Source organism: Bubalus bubalis, chromosome 14 (genome assembly GCF_019923935.1).
Source record: "Bubalus bubalis isolate 160015118507 breed Murrah chromosome 14, NDDB_SH_1, whole genome shotgun sequence".
In the NCBI taxonomy this organism is placed as follows: domain Eukaryota; kingdom Metazoa; phylum Chordata; class Mammalia; order Artiodactyla; family Bovidae; genus Bubalus; species Bubalus bubalis.
Window position 1 is genome coordinate 19,856,460 of NC_059170.1, and position 14,877 is coordinate 19,871,336.

Here is a 14,877-nt window from a genome sequence, read left to right on the forward strand (position 1 = left end):
TAGCACAGGAAACTCTACTCAATATTCTGTGATAACCCATATAAGAATCTAAAAAAGGATGAAAATATATATAACTGAATCATTTGCTGTATACCTGAAACTAACAACACTGTAAATCATCTATACTCCAATAAAATTAAAATATTTTTTAAAAAATAAAGAAAATCAATGTGTTATACCACATTACAATAAAGGATAAAAACCACATGAACATCACAACTAATGCAGAAGAGCATTTGACAAAATTCAGTACTGTTTCATTAAAAAGCTGTCAGATTAGGAACAGAATTACTTCAACAAAATAAAATATGTTTTACATATGAAAAAGCCCACAACTAACATCACACTCAACAGTGAAAATCTGAAATCTTTTCTTCTAATACTAGGACAAGATAGGATGCCCACTCTCAGCATCTCTAGTCAACATAGTACTACAAATCCTAGCCAAAGCAATTAAGGCATTAAAAAAAAAAGAAAGAAAAAATTGGAAAGAAACAAGGAAAATTATCTGTCCCCAGATGACATGATTTTATTAAAAAAAGAAAGAAAAAACTATAGAAGTTCCAAACAGGAGATTCCCTGGTGGTCCATGCTTCCAATGCAGAGGGCACAGGTTCAATCCTTAGTTGGGGAACTAAGATCCCACATGCTGCATGGTCCAGCCAATAATAACCAAAAAAAAGAGAGATTAGAAGTGTTAGCAAGGATGTGGAGAAAGTGGATCCCTTGTACACAGTTGGTGAATCTCTTATATTGAATACAGAGGCAAAAATCATCAACAAAATACAAACAAATTGAATTAAGTAATATTCCATGACCAAGTGGAATTTATGCCAAAAATACAAGCTTGGATAAATATCCAGAAATCAATTAATGTAATATATATTACATAGACATATTAGAACAGAGTACAAAAACAGTATCACCATCTCAACGCACAAAAGGCATTTGACACAACTCACCCTTTCATGGTAAAAACACTCAAGAAACCAGAAGTAAAAGAGAACTTCCTCGACCTGAAAAAGGGCATCTAATTAAACAAACAAACAAACAAAAACTATAGCTTCAGTTCAGTTCAGTCGCTCAGTTGTGTCCAACTCTTTGCGACCCCATGGACTGCAGCACACCAGGCTTCCCTGTGCATCACCATCTCCCAGAGCTTACTTATACTCATGTCTATCAAGTCGGTGATGCCATCCAACCATCTCATCCTCTGTTGTCCCCTTCTCCTCCCGCCTTCAATCTTTCCCAGTATCAGGGTCTTTTCCAATGAGTCGGTTCTTCGCATCAGTGGCCAAAGTATTGGAGTTTCAGCTTCAGCATCAGTCCTTCCAGTGGATATTCAGGACTGATTTCCTTTAGGATGGACTGGTTGGATCTCCTTGCAGTCCAAGGGACTCTAAAGAATCTTCTCCAGCACCACAGTTCAAAAGCATCAATTCTTCGGCGCTAAGCTTTCTTTATAGTCCAACTCTCACATCCATACATGACTACTGGAAAAACCACAGCTTTGACTAGACAGAATTTTGTTGGCAAAGTAATGTCTCTGTTTACATCCTGCTGCTGCTGCTGCTGCTAAGTTGCTTCAGTCGTGTCCGACTCTGTGCGACCCCAGAGACAGCACCCCACCAGGCTCCCCCGTCCCTGGGATTCTCCAGGCAAGAACACTGGAGTGGGTTGCCATTTCCTTCTCATGCATGAAAGTGAAAAGTGAAAGTGAAGTCGCTCAGTCGTGTCCAAATCCTAGCAACCCCATGGACTGCAGTCTGCCAGGCTCCTCCCTCCATGGGATTTGCCAGGCAAGAGTACTGGAGTGGGTTGCCATTGCCTTCTCCAGCTTACATCCTGCTGCTGCTGCTGCTGCTGCTGCTGCTAAGTCGCTTCAGTCGTGTCCGACTCTGTGCGACCCCATAGACGGCAGCCCAGCAGGCTCCCCCGTCCCTGGGATTCTCCAGGCAAGAACACTGGAGTGGGTTGCCATTTCCTTCTCCAATGCATGAAAGTGAAAAGTGAAAGTGAAGTCACTCGGTGTGTCCAACCCTCAGCGACCCCATGGACTGCAGCCCACCAGGCTCTTCTGTCCATGGGACTTGCCAGGCAAGAGTACTGGAGTGGGGTGCCATTGCCTTCTCCAGCTTACATCCTACTTAATGGTAAAAGACTGAATGCTCTCCCCCTAAAATCAAGAACAAGAAAGAATGCCAGCCCTCATCATTTTTATTCAAAGGTTCTAGCCAGTGTAACTTGCCAAGAAAATCAAACAAAAGGCATATGGACTGCAGAGAAAGAAGTAAAACTACCTTTATTTGAACATGATCTGATCTTGTGTTCAGAAAGACAGAATAACTTAAAAATTCTTAAACAAGAGGGAACCACGGCCCAGGTTCAAAAAAATTTCCAAATACACTATGGGTAGATTGTGAATGACTATGTGGTCAGTCACTTAGTTAACAAAGAACAATATATAATATTAAGTAAGCACTATCACATGCATTTCAGTTATTAGATGGAAGAAAGCTTTCAATCTGCTGCTCTTCAAAGTTTTTCTGTAAAGGGCCGGAAACTAAACATTTCAGAGTTGGGGGCCATATGATCTCTGTAACAACTGCTCAACTGCCATTGTACTGTGACAGTGTGACAGAGAACACATAAAAAGAAGGGGGCTATCCCAATAAAACTTTATTTATATATAAAAAAAAAAAAAAAACAGCGGGCCAGATTCCTCCCACGAGTCATAGTTTGCTAACACATGTTCTCGAGCATTAAAGTGAAAAACCTGTTAACCCTACATACCTCACACTCATGGCATAAAACTGGGAAGTATGGAAGAGGCAAAAAATTTCTTAAGACATTAGAATAAAACAGTTGGACATGGGTGGAATATCTTATAATTAAACTTTACTTTTACATCTTCCTCATTATGCCTATTACTACTCCCTTCATTTGCTTCTTCCTGTACTATCTTACTCATTTCAGTATTTCTCCTTGCCTCACCCCAATCTGTCCACATAGTGTTATCAAAGGATTTCTAAGATGAACTTTCTACACAACTCTGATGATCTGCCATGATCCTCCTTTGCCTATTATCTTATTTCACATGCCATTCTCCCATACACACCCTATGCTCCAATCACAGAAAATTATTCATCATTCTCCAAAATGCCATCTGTTTAATACTTCTGTGATTTACTTATCCTGTTCCGTTAAAACTTCGCCCCACTATTTCCCTAAATTTCTGGTCATCTGGTCTTCCCTTAACCTTCAATATTCTGCTCAAGCATCTCATCTGGTAGCATTCCTTAAACTAGAAAGCAGAAACAATTCTTTTAGTCTACTCTACAGCATGCATTCCAAAAGATACTGTTGCTGCTACTGCTGCTAAGTTGCTTCCGTCGTATCCGACTCTGTGCGACCCCATAGATGGTAGCCCACCAGGCTCCCCCGTCCCTGGGATTCTCCAGGCAAGAACACTGGAGTGGGTTGCTATTTCCTTCTCCAGTGCATGAAAGTGAAAAGTGAAAGGGAAATCGCTCAGTCGTGTCTGACTCTGAGCGACCCCATGGACTGGAGCCTACTAGACTCCTTCGTCCATAGGATTTTCCAGGCAAGAGTACTGGAGTGGGGTGCCATTGCCTTCTCCGCCAAAAGATACTATAACATGGTAATTAAGTGTGCAGGCTTTGGAGTCAAATAGATCTAGATCCACATCCACATGCATTGTTTACTGTGTAAACTTAAGCAAATTACTGAATTACTTTCTTCATCCATGAAACAGGAATAACTGGATTGTAGTTTTGGTTTCAAGATTGAGATAATACCTGTAAAGTGCTGCTGTTGTTTAGTCACTAAGTCATGTCCATATAAAATCTGTACAACAATGTTTATAGTAGCTCTATTCACAGTTGCAAATATGTGAAACGACGTGATCTCCCTCCACGTGCGTGCGTGCTCAGTCACTGCAGTAGTGTCTGACTTTTTGGCCCCATGGACCGTAGCCTGCCAGGCTCCTCTGTCCATCGGATTTTCCTGGCAAGAACACCGTAGTGTGTTACCACATCCTGCTCCAAGGGATCTTCCAGACCCAGGGATCGAATCCACATCTCCTGCATTGGAGGCAGATGCTTTACCCCTGAACCACCAGGGAAACCAGTCTCCTTCCACAGGTAAATCAATAAACTGTAGTACATTTACACACTGGAATACTACTCAGTAATAAAATTTTTTAACAAAACACAACAGGATATCCCTAGGGGCACAGCGAATGAGCGTCCACTTGCCAAGCAGGGGACATGGGTTCAATTCCTGGTACGGGAAGATTCCCCCTGCTTCAGAGCAACTAATTCTGACAGTGGCAACTACTGAAGCCTGCACACCTAGAGCCTGTGTGCCCCGACAAGAGAAGCCACCACAGCGAGAAGCTCACACACAAGGAAGAGTAGTAGCTCCATTTACCACAACTAGAGAACGCCCATTCCAGCAACAGATACCAGTGCAGCCAAAAGTAAATAATTTTTTAAAAATACAACAACTCAGAGGAATCTCAAAGGCATCATACTGAGTGAAACCCCTTCTCAAAAAGTTTAATATGTACTATTCTCTTTATGTGACAGTCTCCAAAACACAAAACAGAGAAATGGAGAACAAATGTGTTGCTGCCAGAGGTTAAGAAATAAGGGTGAGTTTGACTAAAAAATATAGCACAAGGGAGGTTTCTGGTGTGATGAAATTGTTCTGTATCCTGATTGTGGTATTAGTTACAAGAATCAATAAATGTGTTAAAATTCATACAACTGTACACCCAAAAATATTCACTGGAAGGACTGATGCTGAAGGTGAAACTTCAATACTTTGGCCACCTGATGTGTAGAACCGACTCACTGGAAAAGACCCTGAGGTTGGGAAAGATGGATGAGGAGATGGATGAGGAGATGGATGAGGATGAGATGGTTGGATGGCATCACTGACTCAATGGACATGAGTTTGAGTAAACTCTGGGAGTTGGTAATGGACAGGGAGGCCTGGCGTGCTACAGTCCACGGGTCACAAAGAGTCAGACACGACTAAGTGACCAAACTGAACACCCAAAAAAAAGCCAATCACTGTATGATAAATTTTTAAAACAGTTAAAACATTAATCAAAAATTTTAAAGGCTACCACTGGGTTGAACAGTGTCTCCCCTCAAATTTATGTCCATGCGGAAATGAGAATTTGACTTTACTTGGTCTTAAAGGATCTTCACAAATATAATCAAGATAAAGTTATAATGGATCAAGCTAAAGATGAAGACACAAACTGGAGATATATATATTTACATACAAGACAAGGAATGCGAGGAATCAGAGGCACAAAACAGATTATTCCTGAGAAGTTCCAACTTTAGTTATACCTTATTTTGGCCTTTTAGACTCCTAGAACATGGGGGGGAAATGAAGCTGTGCTGTTTTAAAACTTCCCAGTTTGTGGCAATTTATTACGGCAATCCTAAGAAACTAACAGAGCCTATGATCTCTATTTATGTGACATTCTGGAAAAGGCAAAACCATTGGGACAGAAAAATGAGTGCTTCCTGAGGAATGGGGCTGGGGGACCAAAAAATGCTCTTAGTTTTTACAACAAGAAAAAACACCTGACATTAGATTTACGTATCTTGGGGAGATCTCTCCAGAACTCATCTTCCTTTCTAGGATCTCTCTTCTACCTCAGTACCTCATTGCTAGATTAATCTATCTGTTTTAATGTCTCCTTCGTTTTACAATCTATTCTTCTTTCACCTCCTCCAAAGACTATTTCTAAAGCCAATTTCAACTTTGCCTCCATTTAAAGCTTTAAAATTCACAGAAACGGAGATAGGCGACTATGAATTTCCTATGGAAAACTGACTTTTCACATGATTTTTTTAAAACGCTTTCACAATCGAATACACTGTAGAGCCTGTATCTTCACCTTGTAAACCACTGTGATTTGAGTCAATGAAGATAGCAATTTGAATCTAAAATCTAGTACAATATTAAAATAATCCATTATTTATTAGTCTTGTCAGGTACTGCTAAGCTGCTTCAGTCGTGTCCGACTCTGTGCGACCCCATAGACGGCAGCCCACCAGGTTCTGCCGTCACTGGGATTCTCCAGGCAAGAACACTGGAGTGGGTTGCCATTTCCTTCTCCATTGCGTGAAAGTGAAAGTGAAGTTGCTCAGTCGCGACCGACTCGTAGCGACCCCATGGAATGCAGCCCACCAGGCTCCTCCATCCATGGGATTTTCTAGGCAAAAGTACTGGAGTGGGGTGCCATTGCCTTCTCCGAAGAAACTTAAAACAGGGCCAGTTCTTAACACTTTCTTATCATTTATTTTGATTAATGTTTACTATCACATTAGAAAAATGTGACTGAATGTCTAATGTAAAAAGAAGGTGCTAAAACATTACCAGCAATAAAAACTAACCTTAACATCTTCATGAAAGGCAGTGGGGGAAAAAAACGTGGAAAGACACACATTTCACAAGATTATTTCAGTAACATCTTATCCCATAAGTAACAGAGAAACTACATTTCTAGCCTTATTTTAAAATATGTATCCTATTTATAAAGAAATCATTAAATAACCAGGGCATTATGAAATTTGCTTGGGTTTCTTTTCAGAAATAACACATCCAACATAATCAGTTATTTTTATAGGCCATGTCTAATTTATCCTACAAAACTTGATAATTTTATATAGGCCTGTAATTTCTTAAAAGAAGCCACCAAAAAGACATTTCAGAAAACACACAAAACCAGTAAGGAGAAAAACTGCTTGCTGAAGCAGAAAGTACAGAGTTCAAAGAGCTAAAATACACAGTGGTATTCAGAGAACTAAAACCAAATGAAGCTAAACTCTCAGCCTTACTAAAATACAAAAGCATACATGGTAACTAAATATTGAGTAGTCTCCCATGGATAGGGCCACTCAGCCATGCTCCCAAACCCCTACTCAAGTGAAAGAGCTACATATCAAAAGACCTGTTTTGAAAAATCTGTCCTCATTCACTAGCCACTACAATACAGAATGGACTCCAGCCTCAACCCAGTTGGAAGTGGAAACATGGGGGTCTGAAGTAGTTCTGGTGTATGCAACCAGTAGCCACATTACCCAGCTGAGCTGAAAACTAATTCCTGTTCACTGGGGTCACAGAAGCAAAGACTATAAGAGCAATGTTTAGATCTTATTCTCCACTAATGATAGCAAAGGAGCTAACTTTGGCATATGGGTTGACAAAGATACTGACAGAGGGATTAAGAGTTCTTTGGGTTGGGGTAGAAAGTAAATGCTAATTCCCATAACTTAATTTCTCAACAAAAGGAGAGAAACTAACTCAGATCCACTCACAATAGGGGAAAACTGCTTTCCTATTTACTGGAAAAAGTTACCTTAACAGGGAAGCAGGATGTAGACCATCCCCTATCCCCCACAACAGTGACACTTTGGCTCTGAACATCATGTAGTGATCTCAGATAATCCAGAGTTCTTCCCCATCTTCCAGCCAAATCAGAATCCAGTGTGAATTCTAAAGCATAGGCATAAAAAAGACAATTATCTTACTCAAAGAGAAACATGAAGTGAAGTCACTCAGTTGTGTCTGACTCTTTGAGACCCCATGGACTGTATGTAGCCCACCAGGCTCCTCCATCCATGGAATTTTCTAGGCAAGAGTACTGGAGTGGGTTGCCATTTCCTTCTCCAGGGGGATCTTCCCGACCCAGGGATTGGACCCAGGGATTGAACCCGGGTATCACACATTGCAGGCAGATGCTTTACCGTCCGAGCCACCAGGGAATCCCAAAGAGAAACAACATAAGAAGGTACAATTTTCAAGGTTCAACAGTATAAAAGAGCTGAAGGAAACTGGCACCAGAACTGTAACTTTTAACATTCATTTGCTGGTTTGAACTTTGCACCTAGTATTACAGAAGGCAATTTTTCTCCCAGTTCTCCCAAACAGCTTTCGGATAAACATCTTAGTATTAACTATTATTATAAGCTGTGTCCTGGCTTTGACTATTTACTGCTAGAATTTAAAGGATTTAACATGCCAACAATAAATATAACTACTGTTGTACTACTCTAAATATTGCTCTCTTCTGCCAAAAGTCTTGTGCGAAACTATACAACTCGATTAAATATAAAGCTCAATTTCCTGGTGTCCAAGAACTCTTGTTTCTGACTATCTCTTAAAACCCCTGAATTCTCCTCATAAGACGACTCTGGATAGCCACCATCTCATCCTTCCAACAAATCTTTCTCAGATCATTTTTACACATTGTTTAAGAATTATCAGTCTTCCCTGGTAGTCCAGTGATTAAGAATCCACCTGCTGATACAAGGGACACAGATTTGATCCGTGTTCCAGAAAGATTCCACATGCCACTGAGCAACTACTGAAGCCCAGGTGCCTAGAACCTGTGCTTCACACCAAGAAAAGCCACAGCGATGAGAAGTCTGCACACTGCAACTAGAGAGTATCTCCTGCTCACGGCAACTAGAGAAAGCCTCAGAGCAGCAGCAAAGACACAGGAAGCCAAAGTAAACATTTTTTTAAAAAGAGAATTATTAAGGAAACTAGATGTCAATAATGAGCTAACAAGTAATGTCTGTGTACACTACATAAACAAATTTATGCATTTATAGTAAAAGAACTAAAAAGGATAGTTTTAAATATTGTATTAAAAATCCAGGAAAAAAATCAGAATCATTTATTTCCAAGAGTTCTAAACATTGGGGGCAGAGTGAGTGAGTGAAGTCACTCAGTCGTGTCTGACTCTTTGCGACCCCGTGGACTATAGCCTATCAGGCTCCTCCGTCCACGGGATTCTCCAGGTAAGAATACTGGAGTGGGTTGCCATTTGGGACAAATAACCATTTATCCATTAGGAAACAGATAGGATTATGAAAGCAGGGTCAATTTTACACTCCAGTTTGGGCCTGCAAATTTTCACCTTAGTATTCTATTTCAAGACTACCTCCTCTCAAAAAAAATCTATAAACTATAAATTCTGGAGACTGTGTGCAAAAAATGGAACTGTTTGCACTGTTGGTGGGAATGTAAACTGATACAGCCACTATGGAGAACAGTATGGAGGTTCCTTAAACTAAAAATAGAGCTACCATATGACTCAGCAATCCCACTACTGGGCATATACCCTGAGAAAACCATAATTCAAAAAGACACAAGTGCCCCAATGTTCACTGCAGCACTATTTACAATAGCCAGAACATGGAAGCAATCTAAATCTCCATCGACAGACAGATGGATAAAGAAGATGTGGAACATAAATATATGGGATAGTAGCCATTAAAGAGGAACAAAATTGGGTCATTTGTAGTAATGTAGATCAACCTAGAGTCTGTTATACAGAGTGAAGTCAGAAAAAAGAAAAATAAATATTGTATATTAACGTATATATGTGGAATCTAGGAAAATGGTACATATGAACTTATATGCAGGGCAGGAATAGAGACCAGACATGTGGACATGGGGGAAAGGGGAGGGTGGGACGAACGGAGCGAGTAGCACTGACATGTACACGCTACCATGCATAGAACAGATAGCTAGTGGGAAGCTGTAGAGCACAGGGAGCTCAGTTTCATGTTCTGTGATGACCTAAGGGGTGAGATGGGGGATGGGAAGGAGGCGCAGGAAGGAGGGGATATGTGTATGTATATAGCTAATTCACTTTGTTGTATAGCAGAAACTAACACAATATTGCAAAGCAATTATACTCCAATTAAAAAAAAATTTACAAAGACCACCTCCTCTGAGTCCCAAAGGAACTGAATAAAATATCATTTCAAAGAAAGCAAAATACTACACACATCTTATTTGTTTTTACAGATAAATGCATGGGAATCCAGCAAAGTTAAATGGAGTGCCCAATCAGGCAAATATTTCTTAGCTGTGACACCAAAAGTACCATCCACAAAAGATAAAATTGAGAAATTAAGCCTTATTAAAATTAGGAACTTCTACTCTTCAAAAGACACCATTAAGAAAACGAAAAACCAAGCAAAAGGCTGGGAGAATATATCTCTAAGATGTAACACTTATCTGATAAAGGGCTTATATCCAGAATTCACAGAGAACTCTTATAACTCAATAATAGACAAACAATCCAATCAAAATGAATGGTCCAAGGTCAGAACAGAAGATGCAGCCAAAAACTGAGATCTCTAGTCTTGCTCAATGTTAATTTCATGATTTAAAACTACAGTTCCACAACTGCTGCTGCTGCTGCTAAGTCGCTTCAGTCATGTCCGACTCTGTGCGACCCCATAGATGGCAGCGCACCAGGCTCCTCCGTCCCTGGGATTCTCCAGGCAAGAACACTGGAGTGGGGTGCCATTGCCTTCTCCGATGCATGAAAGTGAAAAGTGAAAGTGAAGTCGCGCAGTCATGTCTGACTCTTCGCGACCCCATGGACTGCAGCCTGCCAGGCTCCTCCGTCCATGGGATTTTCCAGGCAAGAGTACTCGAGTTGGGTGCCTTCGCCTTCTCCGGTTCCATAACAGAGCCTCCCGCAAAAAAAGAAAAGAAAAGAGCAACAGGGAAACAAATGAAAAAAAAAAAAAAATCTATGTCACTGCATACCTGAACTTACTCAGTTTGGTCCATTTCAAAATTATTTAAATATGGAGTCTAGGACCACTCTCAAATCCCTCTTGAACAACAACAAAAAAACCCCTAATAAATAGCACAAAAAAGAAATTCAAAATCATCACACAAAAATCAAGCAATCACCAGGACATGGAAGCAACCTAGACGTCCATCAGCAGATGAATGGATAAGAAAGCTGTGGTACATATACACAATGCAGTATTACTCAGCCATTAAAAAGAATACATTTGAATCAGCTCTAATGAGGTGGATGAAACTGGAGACTATTATACAGAGTGAGGTAAGCCAGAAAGAAAAACACCAATACAGTATACTAATGCATATATATGGAATTTAGAAAGATGGTAACAATAACCCTGTATACGAGACAGCAAAAGAGACACTGATGTATAGAACAGTCTTTTGGACTCTGTGGGAGAGGGAGAGGGTGGGATGATTTGGGAGAATGGCACTGAAACATGTATAATATCATATATGAAACAAGTCGCTAGTCCAGGTTCAATGCACGATACTGGATGCTTGGGGCTGGTGCACTGGGACAACCCAGAGGGATGGTACAGGGAGGGAGGAGGGAGGAGGGTCCAGGATGGGGAACATGTGTATACCTGTGGCGGATTCATGTTGACATATGGCAAAACCAATACAATATTGTAAAGTTAAAAAATAAAATTAAAAAAAAAAAAAAAGAAAAAAAAATCAGGCAATCACTGAAATGATTAAAATAGACATCTTCCTTTTCAGAATTACAAAAGGTAAAATATTTGTCTGGATACCTCAGGCTGATTCATATTTTCTTAGGCAAGCAGTAGCAACAACAAGTCTTGTAAGAGTGAAATTTCTTTTAATAAGATATTAAAAGATATTTTCCTTCTCCAAAATAAAATCTGGATGACACAGGGACTTCTTTGCCTAAAGCTTAATCCTTTATAAATGTTTGCCCCACCCAAGTAAATGGTTAAAAGAGAATATAGAATTATAAAACCGAAGAAAATGTAATGAAAATCCTGCCCCAACCAACCTTTATCTTTCCAGAAAACACTACTTTTAATATTTTATCAAACATTCATTTACTGGGGGACTATATATTAGAGAATGGTTCTAACTGCTTTGTCAACAACAGGAAAGAAGGAGGAATAGCACAAGACCCAGTAGATGTAGCCAGTAGCCTACAAGATAATTAAGACACTAAAAAATCAAACAACCCAGTTTAAAAAAGGGCAATGAAACTAAATAGACATTTCTGCAAAGAAGATATACAAATAGCATAGGAAAAGAAAGTACCACTAATTACTAGAGAAATGCAAATCAAAACCTCAACGAGATACCACTTCTCTCATCATTAGAATGACTATTCTTTAAAAAAAGAAAAGAAGTGAAATGAAATGTTGTCATGGGTGTAGAAAATTGGAACTCTTGAGAACTGCTGGTGAGAATGTACTAAGGCATAGCGGCTGGGGAAAACACTATGGCGGATACTAAAAAAAATTAACATGGAATTACTAACAATAAGGTCCTACTATATAGCACAGGGAACTATACTCAATATCCTGGGATAAACCATGTTGTTGTTGTTGAGTTGTTAAGTCGTGTCTGACTCTCTGTGACCCTGTGGACTGTAGCCTGCCAGGCTCCTCTGTCGATGGGATTTCCCAGGCAAGAAAACTGGAGTGGAACGCCACTTCCTTCTCCAGGATATCATCTTGAACCAGGGATCAAACCTGAGTCTCTTGCATGGCAGCCAGATTCTTTACCACTGAGCCTCCTGGGAAGCACTGGGATAAACCATAATGGAAAAGAACATAAAAAAGAATGTACACATGTGCATAACTGAGTCACTTTGCTGTACAGCAGAAATTAACATTTGTAAATCAATTATATTTCAATTAAAAAATAAAATTTAAAAAACCCACCATGAAATTACTACTTGATCCACCAGTTCCACTTCTGAGAATACACCTAAAGAACTGAAAGGAGGGACTTGAACAGATATTTATGCAGCCACATTCATAACATCATTATTCATAATAGCCAAAAGGTAATCCAAAAGGCCACTTACAGATGAACAGATAAACAAAATGTGATTATACATATAAAATGGGATGTCACTCAGCTTTTTAGAAAGGAATGAAATTCTGAAACATGGTACAACATGAACTTTGAAGACACTGTGCTAAGTTAAAAAGCCAGACACAAAGGACAAATATTGTATGATTCCATTGATATGAAGTAGCAAGAATAGTCAAATTCTATAGAGACAAAAATTAACACAGTGATTACCAGGGAGGGGAATGGCATTATTAATAACACGTACAGAGTTTCAGTTTGGAATGATAAATTCTGGAGATGCATAGTGATAATAGGTATGCAGCATGGGAATATATTTAATATCACTGAATTAAACACTTAAAAATGGTTGCAGTTGTAAATTTTATGCATATTTTACCAACATGTTATGCATATTTTACAATGACAAAAAATAATCAGGATAAATAAGTCTATCATTTTCTTTGCCCCTTATTAATGAAAATATCAATTTAAACAGTAAAATCAAGAGAGCAGACTGAACATCTATGCTCCATCTCCATACTCTCCCAAAACTCCAACAAGAAAAAATAAAGGAAAAAAGTTTAAATCCTGAAGGGCAAAGAGAAAGGGAGAGTAGATGACTGCACATCAATGTCAGCAACATTCTGGACAATAAAAAGCAACAGGAGCCAGGTTCTATACATTTCAATAATACATTAACTGTTTTTAATTAAGACCTATAGTAATTATCTTTCCTTCCAGAAATTCAAGGGTAAAAGATAATCTAGGATTTCCCCTTTACTAGCTGTCCACAGAAGCAAACGCAGCTAAACCTCTTCGATATTCCTTTCCTTCCAAAGCAGACCCCCAATTAAATGAACCATCTAAAAATCTCTTTAAATTTTCAAAACAAATGAACTTCAAAATCTAACAATAAGGTTAGACCATGCTTCACAAGTTCAAAAAACAAATTCTCTTTGCATTAAATGAGACTTGGATTTAGCTCAATTTGATCTTTTTACTGCATTTCTAGATGGCTGCAACTCTGTCTACTTTTCACAGGCTCAGTTCAGTGTTCTTATTCATTGATGAGGAAAAAGTTGCTGTCTCTCAAATATTCTGAATATTCAGGCTCTAACACACCTTAAAGCTCAACATTCAGAAAACTAAGATCATGGCATCTGGTCCCATCACTTCATGGCAAATAGATGGGGAAACAGTGGAAACAGTGTCAGACTTTATTTTTTTGGACTCCAAAATCACTGCAGATGGTGACTGCAGCCATGAAATTAAAAGATGCTTACTCCTCGGAAGGAAAGTTACGACCAACCTAGATAGCATATTGAAAAGCAGAGACATTACTTTGCCAACAAAGGTCCGTCTAGTCAAGGCTATGGTTTTTCCAGTGGTCATGTATGGATGTGAGAGTTGCACTGTGAAGAAAGCTGACCACCAAAGAACTGATCCTTTTGAACTGTGGTGTTGGAGAAAACTCTTGAGAGTCCCTTGGACTGCAAGGAGATCCAACCAGTCCATTCTAAAGGAGATCAGTCCTGGGTGTTCATTGGAAGGACTGATGCTAAAGCTGAAACTCCAATACTTTGGCCACCTCATGCGAAGAGTTGACTCACTGGAAAAGACTCTGACGCTGGGAGGGATTGGGGGCAGGAGGAGAAGGGGACGACAAAGGATGAGATGGCTGGATGGCATCACCGACTCGATGGACATGACTTTGAGTAAACTCCAGGAGTTGGTGATGGACAGGGAGGCCTGGTGTGCTGCAATTCATGGGGTCGCAAAGGGTCGGACACGACTGAGCAACTAAACTGAACATGCTATTAGATTTACTTATTAAAAAGACTACTTAAAATAACTACATTTTGCATTTTAGTCAAGAATAAGAAGTTAACTTTCCTGTATATGTCAAGAAATGTTTCATGAGAAACGTATAAACAGAACCAAAGGCCTACTGAAAATTAAATCCTGAAAATCACTTTCTCAGGCTATATAAAATAAACACATTTCATGTTTCTACATTTATCAGTTTTAAACATTCTGAATCATAAATTAATTACTGTGTCACGTTTCTGCAACAAAATTCTACGTCTTTTCCGTGAGAAAACCTTTTGTCACTGTATCCAAACCTCGGTAAATAAAAAAAAATTCCATGTTTAAAGTCTACAGAAGAATCAAGATGACCAA

General features: G+C 39.4%; 1 protein-coding gene across 2 annotated transcripts in view; it reads right to left on the reverse strand.

Moving 5' to 3' along the window:
- Positions 1-14,877, reverse strand: part of ITCH (itchy E3 ubiquitin protein ligase) — a 99,010-nt gene that overhangs the window by 75,015 nt on the left and 9,118 nt on the right. The window contains exon 3 of one of the 2 annotated variants that reach the window (XM_045162622.1): positions 7,409-7,545. The exons of the other annotated variant lie outside the window; for it this stretch is intronic. The gene's annotated coding sequence lies outside the window, so the exon portion shown is untranslated. The remainder of the gene's footprint in view (positions 1-7,408; positions 7,546-14,877) is intronic. 2 annotated transcript variants of the gene reach the window in all.